This window comes from Onychostruthus taczanowskii, unplaced genomic scaffold (assembly GCF_017590055.1).
Source record: "Onychostruthus taczanowskii isolate IOZ18803 unplaced genomic scaffold, ASM1759005v1 scaffold25, whole genome shotgun sequence".
Taxonomy (NCBI): domain Eukaryota; kingdom Metazoa; phylum Chordata; class Aves; order Passeriformes; family Passeridae; genus Onychostruthus; species Onychostruthus taczanowskii.
This window is the reverse complement of record NW_024499796.1, coordinates 9,693,261-9,718,627: the sequence shown is the minus strand read 5'-3', so window position 1 is coordinate 9,718,627 and position 25,367 is coordinate 9,693,261. Positions and strand designations below refer to the sequence as shown.

Genomic DNA, 25,367 nt, shown 5'->3' with positions numbered 1-25,367 from the left:
GAGCTGCTGACTCACTGGGCCTTGGTCCTCACTGTTTCAACAAACTACAGAAACAGGCAAAGCAAAAGCACAGATCAGGCAAAGCCCATCTATGGCTCATCAAGGAATTTAAATACATGAAAGTAAGTGTGGCTTTATAGTCCTTTAATTATGCATTGCATCTGAATTATGTATGGAGCAGAGGGCACGCAGGGATTGTGGTGGAAGGAAGCAGCACTGTGCACTGGCTCTTCCTCCCAGGATAAGACATGACTGTGCTCTGCACCAGGCTCTCTCCAGTCTAATGGAAGCCTGCCATTCCCAGACGTTTTGCACACCCATTCTCACGGAAGGAGCTGTCTCATCCTGCTCAGCAATCCCTGCTGCCCCCTCAGAGGAGCACATTTCCATTGCTGGAGAGCAATTACTTCCCCTAGATCCTGCTGCGCTCTTATTTAGCCCAAGTACTCTTCAAGAATAATGTAATCCATAGGTACTTTAAACCTATAAAACCAAACTTACTTAATGTCAAGTGTTTAAATACAGATCATGCCTTTCATATCAGTCAGGGCTTTGTAATAATGTATGGCATTTGTCTAATCTGCACTTTTACCATTCCGTTGGCTGTAATAACTGTTTTTCTACTCTAAGTCAATATTTACACCTTCCCCATTTTTGTGAGGCACAGACATGAATCACCTCTTGTAATGCCATATAATCTGGCTGTAAGGTCCCTTGGAAACAAAAGTCAATTTTAACCATTATATCATTAGTCAACACTAACCATTATCCCAAGTTCTGCCATTGCTACTTATAGTGGATCTATAATAAATGTATACATACACAAATCATGCATGAGTACAAAAACTCCACCTTCAGCCCTTAATTCCATACTCTTCTTTCCATTTGCTTTTGTTTTCTACTTACTATTTTCCACTTTAAATGCACAGCTGTATTATACATGAATAAATCCAGACTATTTAGAAAAGCGATAGTGGATAAAGGATTAATCCTCTGAGACAGTTTTACAGGTTGGTCTGTCCTTATGCATTTCCATAGCCAGACATCAACAAAGAACATCTCTCCACCTCCACCCCACCTCCTCCTTAGACTGTGCCTCGCACTGGGTGAAACACTAACCCTGCTCCCTGAAGCAAGTTTCACGCAGAAAACAGACACTGTCAACTTCAGATACAGCCCCACACACAGGCTGACATTTGCTTTGTGCAGGGAGAACTTCTGAAACTGCAGGTGTGATTTTGCAGAAGGAATATTTGTGCTTTTGTCTTTCCCTGAGGCACAATGACCTTCCCTCGAGCAGGAGCAGCACAGCTCTGCAGCCGGCCCGGCACTGAGCTGCAGCTGCCACGCGGTGGCAGAAGCTGGGTACCGTCACCACAGCGCTGCCTCCCAGGAATGCACCAGGAATGCTTATCCTCTGCTCAAGGTGACTCTCAAGACGATTTCTTGCCTTCTCATTAGTTACTATACATATTTATAGAAAAATTAAAGACTCAAATAAATGCTTATTTAATTAATCGCTTCGAGCTCTAGTGGAACAAACAGTATCACACCAGTTCATCAGCTCAGGGGCTTATGACAATTTAACACAATTTCATTTTTTTCTGCTCCCTCTCTGCAGTATCATGTCTCACACAAGAGTTGAAACACCAAACACTGGCAGAGTTCTTTGCAACAGAAGTAGCATAAGGAGTTCTGAACCATCAACTATTTGCTTTAACTCACAATGAGCAGAATATTGATTTGATGCAATAATCAAGTTAGGCTTGCTTCTACACCCCTCTCCCAAAGACATGGTGTCTAATCTTTCAATATTTAGCTGATCATTCAATTACCAGCTTATTGAGAGCAACTACAAAGACAGTGCATGCTACTCACTGTGATTTGGATCATGTGAATGAACAGTATTCCACACAAGGTGCTTCTGAGCACCTGCTTTGTGAGACCCTGCCATCCTCCCATTCAGAGGAAGCTGCATATTTTATCCTTTAAAGATGCTACAACAGCTATGACTCTGTATAGCACATTCTGTGTATTTTTAGATCACACCAGGTCAGCCAAGCCCTTTTCCCCCTCTCTGCCACACCATTCATGAATCTTCTAATAATGCAGCACAGCTTCATTCTGCCCTCAGTATTCCAGCCTTGCCTTCACAGAGTTTGGCCCATTTCCTTTATTCAAACCCTGTACAGTCTTCTGCTTTTCAAGTAAAGAAGCTGTGCATGTTTTTATTTGCAGTTCTCCCTGCAGCATGGCACCCAGCTCTAAGGCAGGCACGCAGTGGCCTGGGCAGGGCTGTGGGAGCTCTCCTGTGCCTGGAGCTGTCCCTGCTGAGCACAGCCCCAGAAAGGCCCTGCCGTGACAATGACAGGGACTGGCACGGTGCTCCGTGAGTGACACGGTGCTGCCACACTGACAGCCAGTGGTTGGTGCTTGTCCAGGTTTTTAGCTCCAAATTTCCATCACCTTTCTAATGGTAAAGCACCTGAACTAATCAAGAGTCAGCTCTGGGAAAGCAGCACAAATGATTGCAAGCACTTTTGCAAAAAGAAAACAAAACCCAAACACATGAATGCCTTTCAAGGCCAGCATGACAAACCTTCTGCAAAGAAAAAAATTTGAGAAGATCACACAATACTTGCTTAGGAATCATTTTGCCCTTACAGGATCTGAATAGGAATACTCATGCTGTGTTCTAATAAAAATGGAAGTGGAATTACAAAGTGAGAAAAGAGCAATTTGCAGGATAGGGCTCACTCACAAATTGCAGGAACAGGTCACAACGGACAATCTTCTGCTCTCAGTCCTTTCCAAGTCTCAGACTTCTGCAGACATAAAATAGAAGATCCAATAAATTGTCTATGAATTAAAAAAAAAAAATTATAATCCCATCCTAGGTAGTTCTACTGTTCCCCTTTAAATTTTCCACAGAACACTGTTTTTATAGCTGCCAGTTCTGTGACCTTGCTGGAAGTGGCCAAGCCAGAGATCAATTAGTGAGCACAGAAGAGAGGAGCAGCTTTGCCTGCGTGGTGCTGTCCCTTGGGAGGACGGCAGATCGTTATCCAGCGGGAGTGCTAACACAGCTTGGGACCAACAGCAAGATTACAATGCAGCAAAACCAAAAGGAAACAGCAGAATCTCTTTTTTCCTTTGGCTTTCACATTTTACATTTCCCTATAATTTAAAAATACTTTAATTTTGCACATAACAAAACCTTGTTACACTAAATGATATCTACAACAAACACACCATGCTGGCTTCAAACAAATTATGAAGCAAGCTCTCCAAACCCTCAGGAAATCCCCACTGTCTCCCATTTCATAGCCAGGATGACCTAAAGCACAGAAGAATTTAAAGATTTTAGTGTTACACTCTGCAAACCACAGTGACAGAGAAGGCTAAAAGCCCCAGCACCTGAGCTTCCAGGTTTCTAGCAAAGGGCCCCAGCTGCTGAATGCCTTCAGAACACAACTGGGGGGTTTTCCACTAAGGACACAACTGCTGCCTGACATACAGCTGTGTGCTCAGGACTGCAGGAACCCCAGCTCTTCAGCATTTAAATGAGTACATAAATATTTCAGATAAAACTTAGCCTAAAATAAGCCACCTAAAATAAGCTGGTTACTACAGCATTACTACAGTCTATCTGCTTGCCTTAATTTGCAGGCAGCTATAATGCTGCTTGTGAGACACACTATTCCATAAGTCCTCCCACAAAAAACCCTGAGAGATCAATAGTTCTTAAATAAGTAATTAGAACAGCTGAAATAATTTAGGTCATCAAAGAACAAGCAGGATAAATAAAAAGTTATAGTGCTGTGGACACTTGCATGTAATAGAATTTTTACATTTATTTAACTGATAGAAAGGCTGAACACCAGAGGATGAGGGAGAACTGCTGCACAGCATCTGTAACAGGAAGGCCAAATAGGATAGCACTACATGCACATATTAAAAATATTTGGCAGGTTAATTAAAATAAAAAGAACAACCAGGATACAAGATACACCAACAGTGCTCAACTTCCCACTCTTAATGCAAGCAAACTTGGGAAAGTACATGTAAAATATACTCTTCCCAAAATACAGGTACATTTCTGCTCAAATGCCTAATCTGACCATTTTGGACTCACAATGGGGTGAGAAAACCCTGAGAGATCCTTTACTGTAAATGATCATCACAAGGATAACTATTTGTCCAAACATTTGGGCTGTCCACCCTCTGTACAGGCTGGGCTCAATTTTCCCTTTGAGAGAAATGTGATACACTTCAAAAGTGATAGTCAGCATTGCAGTCTCCATACCTCCTACGACACAGGCATCCAAATCTTTCTCAGTGTTTCAGCAGACACACAGCTCATTTGCTAGTCACAGCTCCCTGACATCTCCAGCTACTGCATATCCACATTTAGATAACATTTGGCACATCAAAGTTGATGAAATTTTGAGGTACATGCCTAAAGTCTGGAATATGACTTGTATCTGTTGCAGATCTGTTTTCCATTTATCACATTATGTGACAAAACCAGTCAGCTCAGCAGCAGCTTCATGGCTACATGGAGTGAAGAGTCTCAAACATGGAAAGGTCACTTCTAGTTTGTGCAGCATGAGGGGACAGCACATCATCAGAGGGGAGACAAAGCAGACTGCAAAGAGCCTTTGGTGCTGGTCAACACCCATTTGTCACCTGCAGGCTTCAGCATGCTGGACCTTCTCTGTTTGCTCTGGAGCCTCAGCCACTTGGAGATGAACCAGCACGAGGCTCACAATCTGCTCCAAGCCACATCCTGTGTTGGGTTTGGGTATGGTGCCTACAGCAAACACCCTCACCAGCTTCAGCAAGGTCAGTGTTTCATCCCAAGGGTACAGCCTGGGAGCAGTTTCCAAGTGCCATTGAATTCTGGCTCTAGTATCACAACATTTTTGATGAAGTTATAACACTCCTTCATTAGAACCAAAATTCTCATTACAGCAAGATTTTTAGACCATATTTCTGACCACAGTTCAAAGTGAGACAATTACAATTATTCCTAAGAGTACCCCACAGTCTCCTGATGAAAAATTAATCTTGGTAAAGCTTTTTCTTTAAATTATTATGACTGTGCTGCCAGCTGCACTCAAACAAACTCTGATTCAAGTTCTAGGCTTCAGGGTCATTGACAGACACTCAGCTACTGCTTCCACCAGAAAAATACTGATTACCAAGACAGAAACAGATATGGGAAGGAGAAAACATGAAGCTGAAAAACTGAAGAGGGAAGAAACCAAACCCAGTGAAAACAAAAATTTTTTGTACCAGAAACAGATTGAAAACAGAAAGGAAATTAGCATTTAGGAGTGAAAAAGCCTATTCACTGTTGATGTTGAATACAGCACCCGGGGAGACAGAAGCTGGGTTTATTTTTGATAGCAGCATAAACATTAAAGATAAGCCAACAGCATTTAGAAAATATGGGTGCAGTACAAAGGCTCATGTGATGAGAGCTGTTTTGCTTTTAATCTTGACCTGGGAAACCTCTTGTATGACAGAGCCTCTTTTCAGTGGAGTCCTGCCTAGCTGCTCTGACTATTAGTGACAAAAAGGCCACCCAAGTTGTTTCTGCTTTGGAATGATGGCAGATTTTCAATCTTAAACTTCAAAGGAAATCTGAAAAACCCACCCTAATATATCTGTCCTATGGACCTGTACCAAACTCCTGTCATCCCTTATCTGGTCCAATCACACTCTTCCCTAAAGCAACAATCCTTGCAACTGTATCTCTGTTTTTCTAGAAAGGATGTACATATATCCCCAAATATTTATCTACTTGCCACTGATATAAATGAAAATACTTGTCTCATATTGATATGAGATAAACACATATCATGTCCTACCCACAAACAGAAAAGCCCTCTGATTTCCAGATGTCTACAAGCCCAGTAACACAAGTGCAAACCACACCAACCACAATCACTGTGAGGGCTCAGTGATCACAGAATCACATCTCAAATGTGTATTACAAAGTATCAAGACTGAAAACCGTGAAGCTCTGCGAAGGTCAGTCCAGCTTTGGATTTCTGCTCAGTCCAGGCATGTCTAGAGAGCAGAGTTACAGAGCAGTGCTCAGGCTTTGCAACTCCACTCCCTTAAATTGCAGTGTAGAACTTGTTGCATACAATACTGCCTACCCCACAGGCTCGGTGACAACAGGACCCTAGAACCTCCTTTCTGCCCCTTTTCCCTCACAGCCCACACAGCAGAGGTGCCCTGCAACCAGCTGCAGCCTCCATTCCCATGGGCACAACAGGCACACACACCTTCATTCACACCAAAATGCTGAAGTGCAGATGAAGTACCAACACCCCAGGTTGATATGTCATGTTACACCATGGTACAGATCAGGAGAATTCACATGACCATTAAGGGCATCACCTTAATTAGAAACTGTAATTAAATGCCCACTGAAGGTTGGTAATATCGTTTGCTTCCAGGCCTTCTTATTTCATGAGGAATGCTCTGTTGGCTCAGATCAATTCCCCCGTGGAGCCTGGTACTGTCCCTCAAAGCTGTGTTTACTGCTATGAGTTTTGTCATGGCCACCAGAAGAAAAGTTTTACACATTGAGCAGTTGCCAGATGGGGTGAGAACACAGCCAGAGCACTGAGGGCAGCACAGTCTACACAACAACTGAGCTGTCAGGAATGCTGCCCTCTGTCCTAAACAGCACCTATAAAAATAAGATGAAAGCACTCGTGTTTACAAATGTTTCAGGAAGCTGCAGGCCTGCAGGTGACACTGCCTTTGGGCTGGCTCTGGCCGAGGCAGGTAAGTGTGGTGGGGTGACAGGGCCCAAGAGCAATTCATGTGCTGGTTTAAGGAACACTCTGTACCTCAACTCTGCAAAGCTGAGACACCTCAAACAAGAAAGTGAAATCAGAAAATTAACATGCAGAGCAGCACATATTGAGACGTGCACTCTTTTTTTTTTAACCTAGACCTTTGCTGTTTTCAATAATTGATATAAAGTAACAGATGACTCACTAATTGCACTTCTAAATTGTAACCCAACCTGGAATCAATCACACATGGCATAACTTCTGTTCTTATTTGAAGCTAAATCCACCACAGTGCCTTCAGTAGCCGCTCTAATAATTGCATTAGTCATAAGCTGAAAGTATTTCCCATCTCCTTAGTTCCAGTTTTGCTTGCTTTTCAAGCTGATCCTCATCCCTATTGCTTAAAAGATCTCTGAAATGTTACCCTGCAGAGCCTGCTCTGGGACTTGAGGAGCCCTGTGCAACATTTCGTGGCGTGATTTCTCCTTTCCTGGTGTCTAATTTTCCTCCAGTACCATTTTATCTCCTTTGCTCTAGCTCAAAGTCAGAGAATCATTCAGGGCTGCAACAGATACTAGCAAGCACTATGTAAAACTTGGTGAAGAGTTAAGTACACAAATGACTGCTAGCATAAATCATATAATCTTTTGTTTTGCAGCACAAATTCTCAGTTTTTAAGTGTCCTCCACACTGGATACTTACCCCCTTGACTCTCTCCCTTCCATGCCTGAGATACACTTTAAAATAAAAATTAATACAGATCTTGTAAGGATTTTTCAAAATAAAACTCTTTGCTATATCAATCTTATGAGACTAATTTCCCACGTAAAGACAGCTCTTTCTATGAAGATTTTTAAAAGACATGCACAAGAAGTTATTTTCTGCCATTCAAATTCTGTCCTCAGCTATCTTTGCACAAATCCCATTAACTTTAGTATATGTCTAAAGGCAGAATTTGAAACCCATAAAGAACTGGGTCACTGGACAATGGTAAGTCTCAAACAGAGATTTCTGAGTTATAACAAGAAAGAAATCCCTCTTCCCTCGGGCACTACAGGAGCATTGCCATTTGTCTGTAAACAATACCAAACACTTGCAATCTGACAGGCTGCATTTCATCCTTGCTCACTTAGGGGTTTCCCCTGTCCTGTAGCTAACGGGCACTCAGTGCTCAGGGCAGCATTTGGGGCAGAAGGGCATCCCCAGTGCCCATCCCTGCTGCACCTGCCTCACTCCCACCTCCACACTGGCACCACCAGTTTCTATGGAAAAACCTGGAGGAAACACACATCATTTCCTTTGTAGTTACATATCTTAAAAAAATAATTCTTTCTATGCCAGTATTTTTTTCCCAAGAAGGAGCATGATTATTGTTAATTACTTCAACTTTCACCAAGGTAACTCTTAATTCCATGTTGTTTTTGGTACAATTCAATCCCCATCTTGTATTGACTATACTTAGAGCTATGAATTCAATTTTCTTCCTTTTCATTCCATGAAGCCTAAAGACAGATGCTAACTTTTTTTCCAAGCCTCAGATGTTCTTTTCCTTGTTAAATGTATATCCTTGTACTGCAGAGCCAAAGCTCTTCCAATCCCCTGTATTCTAAATTAATCCATCAATCCCCTTTCCCCTGTGTTTTTGCCCTTGGCAAATCATTAGCCCAAGGGAAAACTCAACAGAAAAATTCAAGATTTCACTCAGACCACAGCTGAAAACATCTTTCTTTCTTTTTCTTAATAACCCAGTACCTGAGGTGCCATTTCTTGCAGGTTTTTCCCTCCTCACTACATTTCCAGCTGCACTGCACAGCCACTCATTTCACAGCTGCCCCTTCCCATCCCACCATCCACCCAGCAGCCTTCCCCCATACTGTATTTATGCTGTGTCTCTATTTGATGCAATCAATTTCAAATAAAACTGTTCTTATGTTAAGTCCTTGGACCAGTCCTTGATTTCCAGCTATTATCTTCTGCCTCTTTCCAAGGCCCACACTTATACTTTAAGGTCACACAGGAGATTTGGCTAAATTCATTCATCGCTTTGAAATCTCTCGATCTAAGACATGAAAGCAGTAACTGAGATTCTTCATATTTGTTTCTCCTTTCTATCCTCAAACATGACAAGATAAAAGTCTGTTACAAAGGCAGAGCAACGTCTGACTGCTCAGAACCAGGGTGACATTTCAGCCACAGGCTTGCAAAGGAGTACACAAAATGTAAGTCTAATTGGAACAAGGTGGACCTCTCCCTGCATGTAAAGTTATTAATGCACACGTGCCTTCCACTTCCACTCTAATGCTGAAATCACTCTTTTGAATGAAAGTTACTGTTTCACTTTAGCACCACAAATCTCCTGATCCTACGGTCTTTGGCCAAAGTTCCCTCAGAGGCTGCTTCAGCGCAGCACGTTGTGTACTGATTATTTTGGAATAGAGCTCCCCACTCTTTCATCTTCACAGCCTGTACAAAATCAGTTTTGAAAAGTATAAAAAGTGATATTGAATATGATTGCCATGCACATGTATGCTAGAAGCTGAGTTCAAAAAGGCACTTAACCTAGAAAATTTGGCAGAAATTCTGAAGCACTCAAGTGACTATATTGGCCATTTGAGTGTTGACGCACATGGAATGCTGAAGGATTATGAAGTTCTGTAACTGTTCTATGTACCACACATACAAAGAAGAAAGAAAATCCATCAGACTCAGCTCTCTCTCTCCTCCTACCTAAAGGTTCTGCTCGTCAGGGCTGCTCTGGAGCGCGATGAACATCAGCTCTGGGAGCTCTCTCCACCTCCACTGCAGTGCCCGTGTGCTCTAGAACAGCCACCTCTCTGGGATTGGGAAGAGCTATTGCAGGGAGCTGAATACTAACTTAAACCCATTTGTCTTGATCTCTAGAAGAGAAAGATGGAAATCATTGACCACCACACTCCTTGTGCATCCCAACCGGCCCAAACACACCACGAAAGTGCCTTGCTTTGTCCCCAGTCACTGAGGATTCCACAAGGACCTCAACCACAAGGAAGATTCCACAGAGAGTTCAACCGCTCACATGGTAACCCTATTCCTCAGCTCAGTTTGGGAACCTGCTCTTTCTTTGGATTTGGCAGCGGGATGTTAAAACCCTCCAAGGTCGGGCGCGGCGTGAGGGGCCGAGGCCCTGCCCTGGCCCCCTCCCCTCAGCCCTGCCCCCGGGCCCGCCCGGCGCCCCTCTCAGCCGGCGGGGCCATGGCTGCCGGAGCTATTCACGTTCGCGGCCGGGGCCGGGGTCGCTGTAGCGCCGGTACCGCCGCATTGTCGGTGCCCGCCTCGGAGCCCCGAGCGCGGCCGGGGCCGGGCCGGCCCTGCCCTCACACACCTGCCCTCAGCGCTGCGCACTCTGCGCCCGGCACGCTCGCGCCTACGCCGTTAGCGCGGCGGGAGCCCTCAGGTGCGGCGCCCGCGCTGACGACATTACGGAGACTCCGTAACACACACCGACCTCTTGGAGGGGTTCTACGCAAGCGGCGTTTCCAGGTGCGGCTCAACCGCTCCCGCAGCGCGCGGCCACGGAGCGCTCCAAGCGGCAGCGCCGCTTCCCAGGCGGCGGGCGGGACCGCGCGGGCTGCGCGGGGAGCAACGGCCGCAGGTGGGGAGCCCTGCGGGCCGAACCGACCTACGCCGATTCCGTAAGGCTGCGCCGGCCTGCAGGAAACGGCCGGGTCCGCGGCGCTACGGAGCTGGCGCAGGGCGGCGCGGTACCCCGTACGCAATTGGCGTAGGGCGCTCTCAGGTGCAGGGAAGGGGCGGGCGCGCGTTGCCCGGCAGCCGCAGCCTATGGGGGCGCGGGGCGCGGTCACGTGCGCAGCCCCGCTCGGCGCTGCGGAGCCGGAGGAGCCGGACGGGGCCGCGGAGCCGGGACGGGGCCGCGGGGCAGCGCCGGGGCCGGCGCCGAGCGGGGTGAGGGGCTCGGCGGCGCCGTGCGCGGGCGGCCGGCCGGCCCTCCGCCGGCTGCGGGGCGCGTTACCTGTCCGCGGGGCGCGCACCTGTCCGGAGCGCGTTACCTGCCGGTGGGGCGCGCACCTGTGCGGGGCGCGTTACCTGTGCGGGGCGCGCAGCTGGCGGCGGGGCCGGGGCGCAGCGGGGCCGCTGCTCGCGGTGTCTCCGGGCGGTCCCGGCCAGGTGCGGGCCGGGCGGCTCCCGCCGGGGCTCGGGGCTCGGCCCGAAGTTCGCTCCGGTGCGGTCGGTGCAGCGCCCTCCGCGCCCCGGCCCCGCGGGGCAGCCGAGTCCCTCCGGGCCCGGGCAGGCTCCTGGCTCCGAGCGCGCTCATCAGTGTTATGGTCTATGGTTTGTTTGGGTTTTTCCTCCTCTTTCGTTCTGTATTTGCTTTGCACTGGATTTTGTAATCATTAACCCGCTATCCCTTCTGGAAGTGAGAGCGTGAAAGGGATAACCAGCGAGTCATATGCCTGCCACTGAGTAGAGCAAAACTTGAGTTTTGAGTCAAAGTGGAAATATGCATTATCTGGCTAAATGTCTTATTATTTATTTACGTGGCTCTGAAAATGGTGCCTTGTGATTTACAGAAAGAAGAGAGTGAGCATTCCAAGCAGCTCCCGCACAGGGTATGGCAGAAGCGAAAATTTATAATCTGGGGGGTCCTAGATACGTTTGAATTCATTTTTTTCTGTACCTGTGTCCTCTAGTTTGTTAACAGTTTTTAGAAGTTTTATTGTACTTTGTCATGACAGCTCAGAAATGCTAAGTGTGGTTAAAGCAAAGAAAGATTTAAGTGGAGATTATAGTGAAGAATAGCACATATTTCAGATCTCCAGTTCCAAAAAATGTTTATGAAACTGTAAGTTAATTAAAATAACTGGGCTGTTTAACTTAAATTAAAATACTTGTGTTCTAGCAAACATTTGAAGCCTGGCCTTCTACGGTAAAGACAGAAAATTAAAATAATTTCTTCCATTCATGCAGACTACTTTAACATCTTCAGAAAGAATGGAGAAGAAAGGACTGTTTGCAAACTTGGTCTAGTCTTCTTTGATTTTTAAAGACATGGTAACCATTTTTGAGACCCAAAGGAAGCAGCCGTGGTGGCAGAGAGGAAGGAAGGAAGGAGCATGGAGCAGTGCTGGCTGCTTGCAGGGGAGGCCTTAGAACAAAACTTGTGGAATGGGAAGCGAGGAAGGCCTGGCAGTGTCTCTGGAGGGGCTGCACTGCTGTGCTCCTGTGTTTGCTCGAGGTTGTTGTTCTCTCTCTGATGAGCAAAAGTGCTTTCCAAGAATTTAACGAGCCCACCTCGTCCATGGAAGGTGTGCAAGCTGGGTTGGAGTTATTTCCTGCCAGTGTGGAGAGGAAGGAGAAATCTGTCAGCAGACTGCAGCTGGCTGTAGCTGCTACCAAATTCCTGGTCATTTTTAGGAAGTTAGACTTGTCTCTGGAAGTTTTTGGCATGTGTGCTTTTCTTCTGTCTGGAGCTTTCCAACCATTTTCCTTTGCTTCATGTTGTGTAGAATGCATGGAGAGATGTGGAGAAGAGAGGGTAGGACTACTAACAGTGAGGGTTTAATGTTTTCAGTGCTCTGTTCCTCAGAACCTCATCATTGGTGGTGCCAGTCTGGTGCTGCTTTGGCATGTGTAGTTCAAAGAGAATCTTTAGTCTTGCGAGTTTGGTTAGTCCCGGTTTTGTAAAGGGCTTTCTTTGCACGGGCTGTTCATCCAGACTCGTCGCTTCTCCTGAACTACTGGCAGTGTTTTTCACCTCTGCACAAAGTATCAGTTCTAGCTCTGTGTGGTTGACAGGCTGAATACGAGGTGGAAATCCAGGACTTGGTTTCTTGTGGAACTGGAGAAAGATTCCACATAGAGACAGCTGTGTGCTGGGGGCTGGGGGAGCCCAGGGGTAACTGGTGTCAGTGTTGCTGAGGAAGTGACCAAACCCAGCTTTGTGGCTTGTCCTAGAAGGAATTTCAGACACAGCTGATTTCAAAACAAAGGCTCAGAAGTAAATAAGAAGACAGTGAGCAGATGGAAAGGTACAACAGAAGATGGCAGAAGGCAAGCCATGCCAGGCCTAAACATGGCAGAAGTAGTTAAAACTGTGGTGGATATGTGGCTTTTGGTGACTCTTGTCTCTGCCTTGTACAGTTTTTCCATGGATGTTCATCCAGAATGCAATGCTTAAGGTCGCAGAGCTCTCTTCTTTTGAAGCCCCTCTGTTAATGTTCCTCAAAAGCCTGTGGGTGGAATGAGATTTTTTTTTTTTTAACTGTGAAATCTTGTTTTGAAAAATATTAAAAAAAAAAAAAAAGTAAAAAAGTAGTCTAAGAAGCTGCTTCATGTTGTGAAAAACCTCACTGTAGAATCATAAAAGCTGCAGTTTTTCCACGTTGCTTTGTAGCTTGGCATGTAAATAGAGCTCTTTGAAGAGCACATCCATGGCTGGAAAGGGGGAGTGGGAAAGGCTCTGGCTGGTTAACAAGCTTCCCAGTGTGTGAAAAACCACCGTGAACATGCAGGTGAAGTGTCTGCTAAAACATGCAGCTCTGTCCTGGGCTGGGTGATGTACCTACACCAGGAGTGACCAGTGTGTCAAAGTATCAACATGCAAAGAGCAGAACGGTGGCAGTTTGTGGATTTACAGCCTGGCTGGGTGAGGGAAGTGCTGGGATCATCTGGCTGCTGAGGATGCACAGGGTCAGTCTGCACCTCTCTGGGCTCACCTCCAGCTCAGTTTGGGTTCCTGGTGTCTCTCACCATGCCAACAGCAGACCCCAGCGTTTTGGGGTCTGTGCCTTGCTTTGTGCTGGGCTGGGGAGAGCGAGGAGTGAACGACCACACGAGGAGCACTTGGCTGGTGTGGTGTCCTGGATTTGCTGTAGCCCAGCAGTATTGGCAAGTGAAGATTGCTTTGCTGCTGAATATGCTGCAGTGAGGAAATGAAAAGGAAAATTCCTGTTTAAGGCAATATGAAAAAACTGTTGAGATTTAAAGAACAGAAAAATACAAGTCTCAAACCCTTCTCTAGAAACCACAGTTTGACTACGTTTGTTGTAGTTGTGGCATGATTTGACAAACAGAAACTTTGCACTTGATATTTATGGAAGGAGAAGCCTTACCTGAAAGGCATTGCTGGTGTTTTTGTTAAAAGCAATAATTGATATAAGCTACAAGGCCAAGGACAGTGTTTTTTCCAGCTGTACTTCTGCAGTTCTTGGCACTTGTGTAGTTTTTCCTTCTTATGTGCAAGTTTTTCACTGAGCACTGATGACAGAAAACAGTGTCACAGTTCGTGTCAGTGTCAGCTCACAGAGGGACAGTGTTCCCATTTAACTTCTTTGAAAACCTCAATTCGTGTCCCTTAACAAAAAACCTGCAGAGCAATTCTTATGAATGATATGAGCGAGTAAACATCTTGCACTCTGCATTTTTAGACTTTATTTAGCAGCTAAATTGCCTTATGTTTCTGGTCCTCTTACTCTAGTCATCACGGAATAGGAGGGGACAGAATTCTCGGAGCCCACCCCACGCTGGTCTGTTGTGTTGTGCTCCTAGCTCTGCAGTGCACATCCTGACCTTTCTGCTAAATTCCTGTGTGGTGTCAGAATGTGGACGAGGTGCTGGCTATAGGGGAAGCCCCAGAACAAAATCAGGGTATGTCATTTGTTCTGCTGTTTGTGAAGGCATGCAAAGCATGGCCCTGGGCTGCTCTGTCCCTCCTGTGCTGCTAAACCCAAGAACTGTGGGACTAACCCAAGGCTGGATTTTGTGTCCAGCTGAGCCAGGCTGCTGTTTCTCTGGGCCACCTGCACATCTGCCCCTTGGCTTCTCCACTAATAAAGACCAGGGATTAATTACTAAACCCCTTGTGGTCTTACGTAGTTGATTTTTCTATAACTGTGCAAAGCCTTGTAACTCTTCTGTAGTAAAATATTGTCATAACCTGTTGGAAACTTAAAGGTGTAAGTGGATGTTGAAGAGGAATAATCTTATGAAATCCATTTTAGGGATCTTTTGGATTGTGGAAACTTGAGTGATCCTGCCACATGTGTTGATTTACATCAGTTCCCTTATGTTGTGGTTTGGCATGCTATTTAAGAGCCCTAAGATGCTCCTGGTGATTGACATAACAAAATGTAAATTACATGCTGTTTTCCTAAGGTCTAATTTATCTGTCGTAAGGTTTGTGTACCAACAGTACTGAGCTCTTCTTACAATAATGTTTCCCTTTCATGTAATGCCTACACAGGGGAATTAAATTACCCTTAATTGTATGCTTAAAAAGAAAATAAAATTGGGGTGTGTATGGCTATGCCAGTAAATTAAATTTTGCTGCTTCTTGTTCTTTTTCTGCATTTAGTTTAAATTGTCTTTATTGAAAAAATTTATGTTTGAATATCTGGTTGGGAAAAACACTCTTACTCGTGGGTAGCTGTGAGATGTCACAAACTTGAAGAAATCTTATGAACCAGAATTAATTTAGATTTTAAAGCAGCACTTGGCATTTGGCTTGGCAGTAAATGAACTCAGTGGTGAGAAACTGGTGTTGCCCCATAGAAATTACCCCCTGGTAGGAGCAGAAAAAGGGCAGGCTGAGTTTAGGGCCTTGTACTTTTCTCCTTTTCCTCTGATTCTTGTGGGGGAAGACACTTTGAACACATTTCTTGTTTTACTTGCAACACAGCAGATTGGAGTGTTGGCACAGCGTCTTAAATGTTGGGCCCTCAAGAGTCTTTAGCATTCCCTGAGACACGGGGATGGTGTTCCATGGGGGAATGTTCCTCTGGAGCTGTTGGGCTGAGCTGATGATGTCCTAAACCAAATGTTCCCTAATCCCAGCTCTCATGGCAGGATGTGCCTGTGGAAAGGCCAGCACAGCCCACGGGTGTGTGGGAAGCCAGCCCCACAACCTCAGTTGTGGCACTTTGTGCTTGCAGAAAGGAGCTTGGGCAGAGCGCTCCCTCGAGGGGCTGAGGAGGCCTGAGGCTGTGGCAGGCTTTTTGGGCACACAGCAGCTGATTCCTTCCAGCAAGATTTTGCAAAAAAGATGTTTACCATAGTTCCATTGACATTGTGAAATTAATACATCTTTTTTAGTCTGTATTTTGCAGGGGATGGGTCCCATAACAGGATTATGATAAGTCATGGTTGATCTTGAAGGAGGCATAAAGTTTTTTTCACTTGTTGCAGGGCTGTTTTTTTGGTTTTTTTTCAGGACATAGCAGCCAAAGCATGGGTCCCAATTTAACCCTCTCAGTAAACACAGTATCTTTCTTCATAACATGAACTAACATAAAATCATACACGTGATATCTTGCTCACTAAAGAAACTGTACAAAATTCAGCAAGGAAACAAGCTGCACTCCACTGAATTTAGTTGCCATTGTTGAAATAGGTGATGTTTTAGAATTGCCAGCTGGTATATACCTGAGCAAGCTGCACTCCACTGAATTTAGTTGCCATTGTCGAAATAGGTGATGTTTTAGAACTGGTGTATACCTGAGTAAAGGTGTGTGATTGCCAAAGTCTTTTTACAGCCTGCTTAGCAAGACACTGACCAGTTGGACCAAACACATGATGTGGAGACTACATGTCAGGAGAGTATGAATAGATCCATTCAACAAACAAATTAAAACTTGTATTTAAAAAGAAAATAAAAAGCATTTGACTGAGCTGTCCCATGGCAGTCAGCTGGTGCTGTGTTTCTGACAGAGCAGAAGCATGATCATCAAGGGTCCAATGGTGGCACCTTGTGTAGGGAAGGTCTGTGGCACTGGGCTGCAGGTGTTTTTGTTAACCATAAAACAAATCACATCAGTGATGTGGAAGTGCTGACTGCTGTGTGCTAAGGTTTGATCAGTTTTGAAGCTGAGTGCACAGAACAGCTATTGGTGTGGTGTTCATTCCCTGGCCGTGGTGGCAGTGGCCCAAGCTGCGTGGCTGCTTTTCCCAGCTGAGGAAGCTGTGTGATGTTCTGACAGGTGTGACTGATGCTGGGGGCTGGCTGAAGACAGCCATTTTCCAGTATGAAGACAAGGAGACAGATGAGTAATTTATTCCTATTTTTGATACAGCTGTGCTGAAGGGGACAGCTCTTTGCATATGGAAACTTGCTCTTTTTCTCCAGGTACGGGGGCTGAGTTTGCTCTGTGACCCTCCTGGTGCTTTTCTACTTTTCCTTCTCTGCTCTGCCTGATTGCTGTGTGTCTGATGTGACAATCTGGGGGCATTTGCTTTAATGGAAAAGACTGGAATAGAAGGGGAAGCTCTAGGTGTACAGCCTGTGACTCCAGGGAGGGAGGTACCAGAGAACAGACACAGCCACTGGAAAGCTGAGGGCTCTGGTATGATGGAACAAGCAGCAAACATGGGTCTTTAAGTAGGATACTTGATGGGATTTCAAGGAAACAGACACAGAGACTCAGAACATTTGGATTCCTACTCTCTGACTGGACTGCTCTTCCAATCCCAATCTCTTCCCCTTTACTCTGATAGCTGGTATAGCTCAAGAGAAGATAAGGGGAAAACATAAATGTCCAAGAACTGATTTCTCCCCACCTCTGCTTTGAAGGATGCCTTTTCCATGTCATAGGCTCTCAGTGACTGTCATCTTTTCAGAGAGCTAAAACAGTTTGGTGAGCAGTTATTCCATGTCCTAATGCTTCATGATCTCTTGATTCGATGGCTAGGTAATTGGACTTGGCAAATAGATTAGGGCTTCTTTGGTTACCCAGTCATGCTCTCCAAGTCTTCAATCATGCAGAGACTTAATCTGTTCCTTTCAAGTGCTCAGCTGTGCCATTTGGGTGACCTTAAAGAGCATCACCGGGGCTGAACTGCAGAGTGTGCTATGTGGGGATGGGGCGTAGGAGAACTGGGAGCACTGCTTCCAAAACTGGAAATGGGTAAAACTCTTCAACAGCAGGCACTGAGCAACACTGTGTTCCAGTGAAGAATGTCTGGCAATTAACCTGCAAGTATTGATTAGGGCAGCATTTGGCCTCTTTTCAGATTCTGCTGCGGACTGACCGCACAATTTCATTTCTTCGTGTCTGAAGTTCCCCCTGTAAAGATCTGAAATGTTTTCCTGTCTCGCAAAAACTGTTATTTTAAAACCAGTAATAAATGTAGTCTGGTAAATATGGTGACAAGTGTTCTAGAAAAGCCAGGAAGAAAGGCAAATACTGGGAAAAGGGCGGGGAGACAAAACCGATAACTTCTTTGCTTCTGGTGGGTGAGGGTGAAATTGGTGACTGCCAAAAATATGAGCTCAGAGAAGTAGCTTGTTCTGCTCTGAGCCCACATCTGTACACACCTCCTCATCTCTACAGATGGCCAGAAGGCTGAAGAGAGAACACAGTTGTCTAAATTTGTGTAAGAGAAAAGAATCATGACTCCCACCTTGGAGGCACATAAGAACCTCCTGTAACTGGGAGGTTTTTGACAATTTTAAAAATTTGGTTGAATTTTCAGTCTTAGCAAATTTTGTGGAATCTGACGCTGTTTATAGTTGCTAAATAAATTACTTCTAAAATTTTAATTTGTGTTAGAAGATGACTGTCTGGAATGGCAGTCTTTATTCCTTCAAAACTGGCCTGCTAAGGAATATATTTGATCCAGAAGTCATCTTTGCATGCTTATACTTTAACAACTCATAAGATGCTTTTCTACTTAAGATTTCATAGTTCTTCGTGTTTTAGAAATAACAACTGTCACAATCACAGTGATGGTGCTGTTTGGATAAATCATGATAAAAGGCATGAAGATAAAACCAAAATATTTTTGCTTTCATATTTCTTTTCTCCTACCATTAGTGTGGGAATGAGATTGCCTTTTACACTGAATATATTCATATGGTCTGTTTTATCTTTCAGGGAATTCAGTAATTTTCCTTTTGTTAGCTCAGGAGATAAAGGATATTTTTTAAAGCAGGTAGTTGGGAGTCAGTACTATTTAAGTAGTGATCTCTTGACCAAAAACCTGGGTTTGTGGATGTGGCCTTATGGAATAAACTAACAGACAGAGCAGCTTACAAAGTGCATCTTTGACAGGTCTCTGATCAAGCCCATTCTGTGCAGAGAATGAATACTGAATGTCCCTGAGTTGTGACTGTAGGTACTGTTCCCTTCCACCCCAAACACTGAGGAGCCTGAAACTGGAAACCTCCTGGCCCTTTTAAAAACAAACGAGCAATTTTGTTTAACTTTTTGCTGCGGGTCAGGAGCCTGAGCTTCATGCCAAGTTTTACTGTGATCCAAAGTAACACTGCAGACTTATGGAAAACTTCCTGCAAAATGGAACTGATGAAGCTGTGACTGTTGAGGTGCTGTGATTTATTACAGCAGATTCTTACAAGGGAAATAAGAGATGTCCTGCCCTAAACATCCTTCAGTAAATGACAATTCTTAGGTGAGAACTTAGCAAGTGTATGGGTGAAATATTTTGTGTTCTTTAATATGGCTTCTACATGAGTGTTAAAACAGCCACGTTACAAATGGATCTGCTCTTTCTGTGCAGTTGGGTGGTAACTGGCCTCTGTTTTGGTTCCCTTTGAGATGCTTCCAAGTGTGCTTTTAGTGGTGCAGCAGCCCCAGTGCCACTGTCATAACAGCATTCCACCCTCCCTGAGGAGTTGCAGCAGCACCACACATGGATGCATTGGTCTCTCCCTTGCAGGATGAGGGCACTCATCCTTCCAGCACTGTGTCTACAAAACTCTCTGGTGGCTGTTCCATGAAGTTTTGAAGAGGAGCAAGTGTGCTGAAAGACTATTAAGGGCAAAGAGGATTCAGAAGCATTTGCAGAGAAATGGGCAACTCCACAGCTGAACGGAGCTGATGGGGATCAATGGATTGCCCAGGGAGGCAGAGGATCCAGGGGACACTGTCAAATATTGCTTCTGGAGTATCCATTTACGGATGCCTCTGCAGTTACTGCAGGGTTTGAATATCATTGAACTGGTGCTTCTGCAGTTGCTGTAGAAACTGTTGGCTCAGGCTGTCTCCTTGCAGCTCTCCTTCAGAGGAAGGGCTGCTCTGGGAGAGCTTGGCTGGGCATGGGACTCACTGGTACGTTCCCTGTTTCTTTCACACTGCGATCTGCAATCTTTATTTTAATACAAATCCCTTGGCTAGCTTTTCTCTTGCTTATAAATGTTTGATCTGTATGTGGTACTCGCAGTAAAGGAGTCCTCTTGTGCCAGAAGAACAAAGACTTGCTTTCTGCTGGTGCTGGGCACCACTGATTTGCAGTAGCTGCCTGGTTTTAGTGCCAGTTTTAGCAGGTGCACCTTGTCTCAATGAGTTCTCTTTGCCCTCATCACACAGCACAGTAGCAAGTCTCATGCACAGTCTATAGAAGACTGAATTTTGGCAGAGAGCTGAAGAGTTGAGGATTTACTGTACTTCCCCTCTCCTTTCTTTCCCTTGCTCTGCTTCCATTATTTGTGCTCCTCTTGTTACAGTTGGACTAGGTGATCGATGTACCTGACAATATTCTAACAGAGTTTGAAATATCTCCTGAAAAGAATAAAGTAGCCATCCTGAAAGAACTCACAGGAGTTACAAACTGCTTTTGGATGGCTGGAGCTCAATGTGGAGCAGTCCAAAGGGATCTCGTTTGAGGGTGTGGTTTGGGTGCAGGCAGGGGAAGCCATGCACTCCTGATCATCTGGGAGTTCCCAGTGGTTTTCCTGGTTTGTAAGAGAGATGCTCTCAGACCCTGTCCATCCTTTACATCTGATTTTAGGTGTTTTAGATGGTCACTCAGTATCTAATGTGAAAGCTGGGTTTTGACTAGTTATTCTGTTGGTTTTTTAAGAGAGAGAAGAAGAAACTCCCTTCTCCTCCAGAGCCCACTCCTATGTCAGCTGGAGCTTTAGAAAAAGCAAGTGGCAAAGAGAGCCTTTGGGTTTTTCCTTCAAAGCCACCGATGTGCTGGAATGTGGTGTGCAGAGTGCTCGTGCTGAGGAGCTGCTGCAAAGCTTCCCCTTGTCTTGCACACTGGCTCAGGTCCCTCGATAGCCTTCTGAAGTGTTCTTGTTTTTTTGGCTTCTGTTCTTCCTGAGAACAGACTGTGTGTGTCCTGCTACCTGACAAAAGAGGGGCTCCATTGGCCTCTTTTGAAAAAGACACAAGGTTCCTGAGTCCTCGTCAGTTTGACTTTCAAAAGAGCACAGTGCTCAAAAAATTTGATGCCTGAAAGTAGGACACACTGTGAATTAGGTCCCTGAGTTTAATCATACCATATTCAGATACTGAATTGCTAATTTGACTCTCATGAATGGACAGGTAATTGTTGTCAAGCAGTTTCCTGGGACAGTTTGCCAAGCTGGCCTGTGAGGAACCCATGATCCTGCAAGAGAGATTGAATAACAAAAGCAGCCAGGAATGCAGTGTCTGTTCAAATGAAACTCATGAAGCCTAAGGAGGTGGAAAGCTAGAAAGGGAAGAGGATGCTCCATGCTTGGTGTGTGTAGTAAATGAAAAAATTACATTGTTCCAATGCTACCACTGAGTTACTGTGGCCCTGGGCAAGTCACTTGAATTTTTGAGCAGTGGGGTCTCTTCCCCATGCAAACACCACAGCACACCTATCACAGCAATTAGAGAAGTGATCTTTGAAGAGTTGTAAAACTCTTGAGTATCTAAGGTCCGATTTTGGCTTTTTTTTCCTAATAAAAGTACATTGAAACTTGATAAATGCAATCAAAATAGAAAAGATGGAGTAATGTTTTTTCAGTCTCCTTTAAAGTCCAGCATGGAGGTGGCCATCTCCCCCAGGTTAGCAAGAGGAGGATGGGCAGTCCTGTCTGGTTTCTGGGAGACAGAGAAATAATTTCCAAGATTTCTTTGTTTTGTTACCTCTGAGCTGTTTCATTCAATTACTCTTTGTGGTGTTGAAAAACATGCTTTATCTCTTGAGTGGCTGCAGAAATTCTGCAGGGTTTGACAGTTCCACAAAGCACCTTGGCGACACCTGCATGCTTTGATATCTCATTGCAGTGTTTAGGAATGAGATCAGTCTAGAGATGCAGTATATTCTCCCCATGGTAATTGGGAAAAATTGGCCACAGCCACTTGGATGCAGCTCTGTAAGTGGTGTTATTCACCAAACTGTGCTTCTCCTTCAGTGGGCAGAACGTTGGTTCCTCTGTTAGCTTTTAACTTTCATGGCAGTATTCCAAGAGGAAAAAACAGTACTTAAGTTTCATTCTTAGCACAGAGATAAACTGAATGTCTCTGTCATTTGTCTGAAACCATGTGGTGAAAGGCATGATTTTTTTTTTTTTTTCCCAACAGTTTTGCAGAGTAATAGGACTGACCATGATTTGGATTGCACAAGACACGTGCTGGGTTACTTTAAAGCCTGCCAAGTTTTAATTTGCAATTTCTGGAAAATTTAGAACAGAAACATCTGAATGTCTGCAGAAATCATGCTTCTAAATTTAACTTCTGGATTTTGTGTTGGTAAAGCATGAAATTGCCTGGTAATATTTGTCCATTGAATTTCAGGGACAGCCTTTCCTTATGTTGACAGTGTTGCACTGGTGGTTCTGCTGTTCTGTTCCTGGTCCTGCAGAGTGTGAATGATAAATGTTTGGAGCAAAATGCTCAGTGAAAAGGTGTTAGCTAGGTTTTACTACTTTCTGTTTCTGTCAAAACAAGCAACAAGCCTTGGCAAGAATGTTCTTTTACCTTGTTATTGTTTTCTTCAGTGTATTTCTGCAGTTAATAAATAATGACCTAACTTTCCCAGGCCAGTAAGAACTGTTTCTGAACACCCTGTTACAGCAAGTGTAGGAGTTTGCAAATATCACTGAGAAATCCCAATACAAGGACTTTTGTTTCCACAACAGAGGAGCTGTGCAAAGTGAAGAACTCATAAACCAGCAGAACCAAGTGCTTTTTCAGTGCACAAAGTACTTATGTACTTTTTTTTTTTAAAAAAAAAAGGATTATTTTCACTAACAGAAACAACAGGTTATAAAGATGAATTCTGTTTAACTGTGGAATAAGATAGATTGATGGTATTATAATCTGATATTCTTATATCACTAAAAGTATAGTTTTGGACTGAAAACCAGGCAGTTTTTTTTGAGAGTTCATTATAATGGTGGTGTTGACATGGACACAGATTTCCACAGGTGGCTAAGCAGGCAATAAAAACATTTACACTGTAATCTGGACTGAGGGATGAAAGGGTTTCTAGCTCTGCCCACCTGAGGAGAGCTCCCTCAGTCTGTGGCAGCTGGTTTCTAATCCTGGTTTTGATCCTGCCTCTGCATCTGGAACCGTGTGCTCTCCTACCCTGACAGGTTGTGGCTTCCCAAGTGCAACTCCTTTTGAGAAATAAAATAAACCCCATCAGTGTTGCATTTAGGCACAGCAGGTTTCCTGTTATTGGGGGAACTGAAGTGGCCAGACACAAATTGCAGCTAATGGCCCAAAATAAACTAACTTTGATTGTTTTTCTCTGCTCTTTCCCTGGACAGTAATTCCAAGTGTTACTTTTAGCAGCTCTAGTGTCTGAAAGGAGCTTTGGGGAGAGAGAGTTCTGTTGTTGAGAGCTGATGTCTCTGCAAGGCTGAGAGCACTTGGAATGCTGCTATTGATTGGCCAGGCTGTTTGTTCCTCCCAGACAAAGTGGGGTTTGCCCCTGCTCCAGGAGCTGCAGCAGCTGTGCCACAGCTCCGTGTGTGTGCCAGCCTGGCTGGGGCTTCCTGACCTGCCCAGGGGCTTCCTGACCTGCCCAGGGGGTTCCTGACCTGGCCAAGGGGTTCCTGACCTGGCCAAGGGGTTCCTGACCTGCCCAGGGGGTTCCTGACCTGCCCAGGGGGTTATTGACCTGCCCAGGGGGTTAGTGACCTGCCCAAGGGGTTCCTGACCTGGCCAAGGGGTTCCTGACCTGCCCAGGGGGTTCCTGACATGCCCAAGGGGTTACTGACCTGCCCAAGGGGTTCCTGACCTGCCCAGGGGGTTCCTGACATGCCCAGGGGGTTATTGACCTGCCCAAGGGGCTCCTGACCTGCCCAGGGAGTTCCTGGGCTCCTGGCAAGTGTGGTGCCTGCCAAGATGCTGATCCTGTTTTGCTGTTCAGAGATTGGTTGCTCCATGCTGGTGGGAGGATGGGGTGTGATGTCTGGTGGAGAATGCAAAGGCTGAGGAAGTTTCTTTTGCAAATGAAGAGCTGGAAGTGTCTTTGGTGCTCTTGTGAGTGGCAGGATGGAGATGACATCACTATTTATAAAGAGAAATTAAACTAATTCCTAGCCCTGTAGGAAATGTAAAGGAAGAGGCCAAACCAGCTAGGTTGTGTCTGTGGTTTAAAAACACCATCCTCCTGGGACTAGGGAGTTTATCCTGGGAGCTCCTTTTTCTCCCCCTCGGATTTTATTTGAAATTCAAAAGATAAAAAAAGATTAACTGTAGCTTTTCAAGTTTGAGATCAATTACTTAGCACAGTCCTGTTCTCCAAACATACTGGAGAATACAGTATTACAGATGCCTAATTTAACTTTTTTTTTTTTTTAATTTCAGTGACCTCTTAAAAATAAGCAAACAAAAAAAGGCTGTGGAATTCATTACTCATCTCAGGATGTTCCTAAGGATCAGACTAATATATAGAACTTAGGCTGAGAAATTAATTTTGTAACCTAGCTTGTGGTCTACAAACTGAGCATTTCCACCAGTGATGGTCCCTGCTAAAGTCATCCTTTTTTTCATTTCCATGGCTGTACTGTGCTGTGTGAACTGTAGAGGGGAATAATAGATGAGTTTTGTAAGTGAAGTTGGCAGATCTGACAGCACCTGCGTGCAGTGGAGATCTGCTGGGCAAGAGCATGCTGGATTGAGCCATCTAAAATATTTTTAGACTCATGGTTTTCCAGGGAAATAGGACTTTTGTTTTTATTTACTAATTCTGTACATCTCTAAATATGTTTGTGGGTCTTTTTCTTTCTCTTAGCTAAGCTGGGACTTCCTACTACAAGATCCTGTCCAAGGCAAATGGTGGGCTTGGTCACAAATGACAGTTCTTCCTCTGCCATCTCAGGCTGGTGTGGGGTTTTACTTTGATGGATATTGTTGCCAGCTTTCATGCCTAAGTAACCTAATTCAAATCTTTTGGTAGGGTTATAATGCACTTGAAGCAAATAATTGTGTTCTGAGGCTGAAAATGGATGCCAGGGTACCCTTCCCCAGAGACAAACCCAGTGCTCTCTCTTGAATGGGTGCTGGGTTCTGAAGAACCAAATTTGGTTTGGTCTCAAAAGAGCCAAATTTGTTCCCCAAACAGCCCAAGATTTTAGTTCCAAATTCTGTTTCAGACCTTCCTGTGGCATTGCATGTTGTGATGCTGGATCAACTTTAAAATAATGTAGTTGGATGTGCAAGAGATGGCAAGAAAAAACACTTAAAACCTTAAGCTTTTAGTAACCCAGAAACTTGGACAATGTGTTCTTTGACAAAACAACCAATTAGTCAGGAAGTAGAAAATTATCCTGGGCTTGTTCAGGAGTCAGAGTGGAAGTAAAACATGGGAGAAGTCTGATGGAGGATG

The 25,367-nt window shown here is 44.8% G+C and overlaps 1 protein-coding gene and 1 long non-coding RNA gene across 13 annotated transcripts in view; one reads left to right on the top strand and one right to left on the bottom strand.

Moving 5' to 3' along the window:
• The first annotated feature begins 10,431 nt into the window (after nucleotides 1–10,431).
• Nucleotides 10,432–25,367, top strand: part of LOC121336837 (spermatid perinuclear RNA binding protein) — a 58,999-nt gene continuing 44,063 nt past the window's right edge. For 9 of the 12 annotated variants that reach the window (XR_005952823.1, XM_041406360.1, XM_041406362.1 and 6 more), the window contains exons 1-2: nucleotides 10,706–10,760; nucleotides 14,293–14,462. The gene's annotated coding sequence lies outside the window, so the exon portion shown is untranslated. Of the gene's footprint in view, nucleotides 10,450–10,653; nucleotides 10,761–11,409; nucleotides 11,426–14,292; nucleotides 14,463–25,367 lie in introns of those variants that run through there. The other 3 variants (XM_041406352.1, XM_041406354.1, XM_041406353.1) reach the window with 3 other exon arrangements.
• The window catches only part of LOC121336843, a 45,909-nt gene continuing 33,690 nt past the window's right edge, over nucleotides 13,149–25,367 (bottom strand). Inside the window, exon 3 of the long non-coding RNA XR_005952824.1 lies at nucleotides 13,149–13,734. This is a non-coding gene — a long non-coding RNA (uncharacterized LOC121336843). The remainder of the gene's footprint in view (nucleotides 13,735–25,367) is intronic.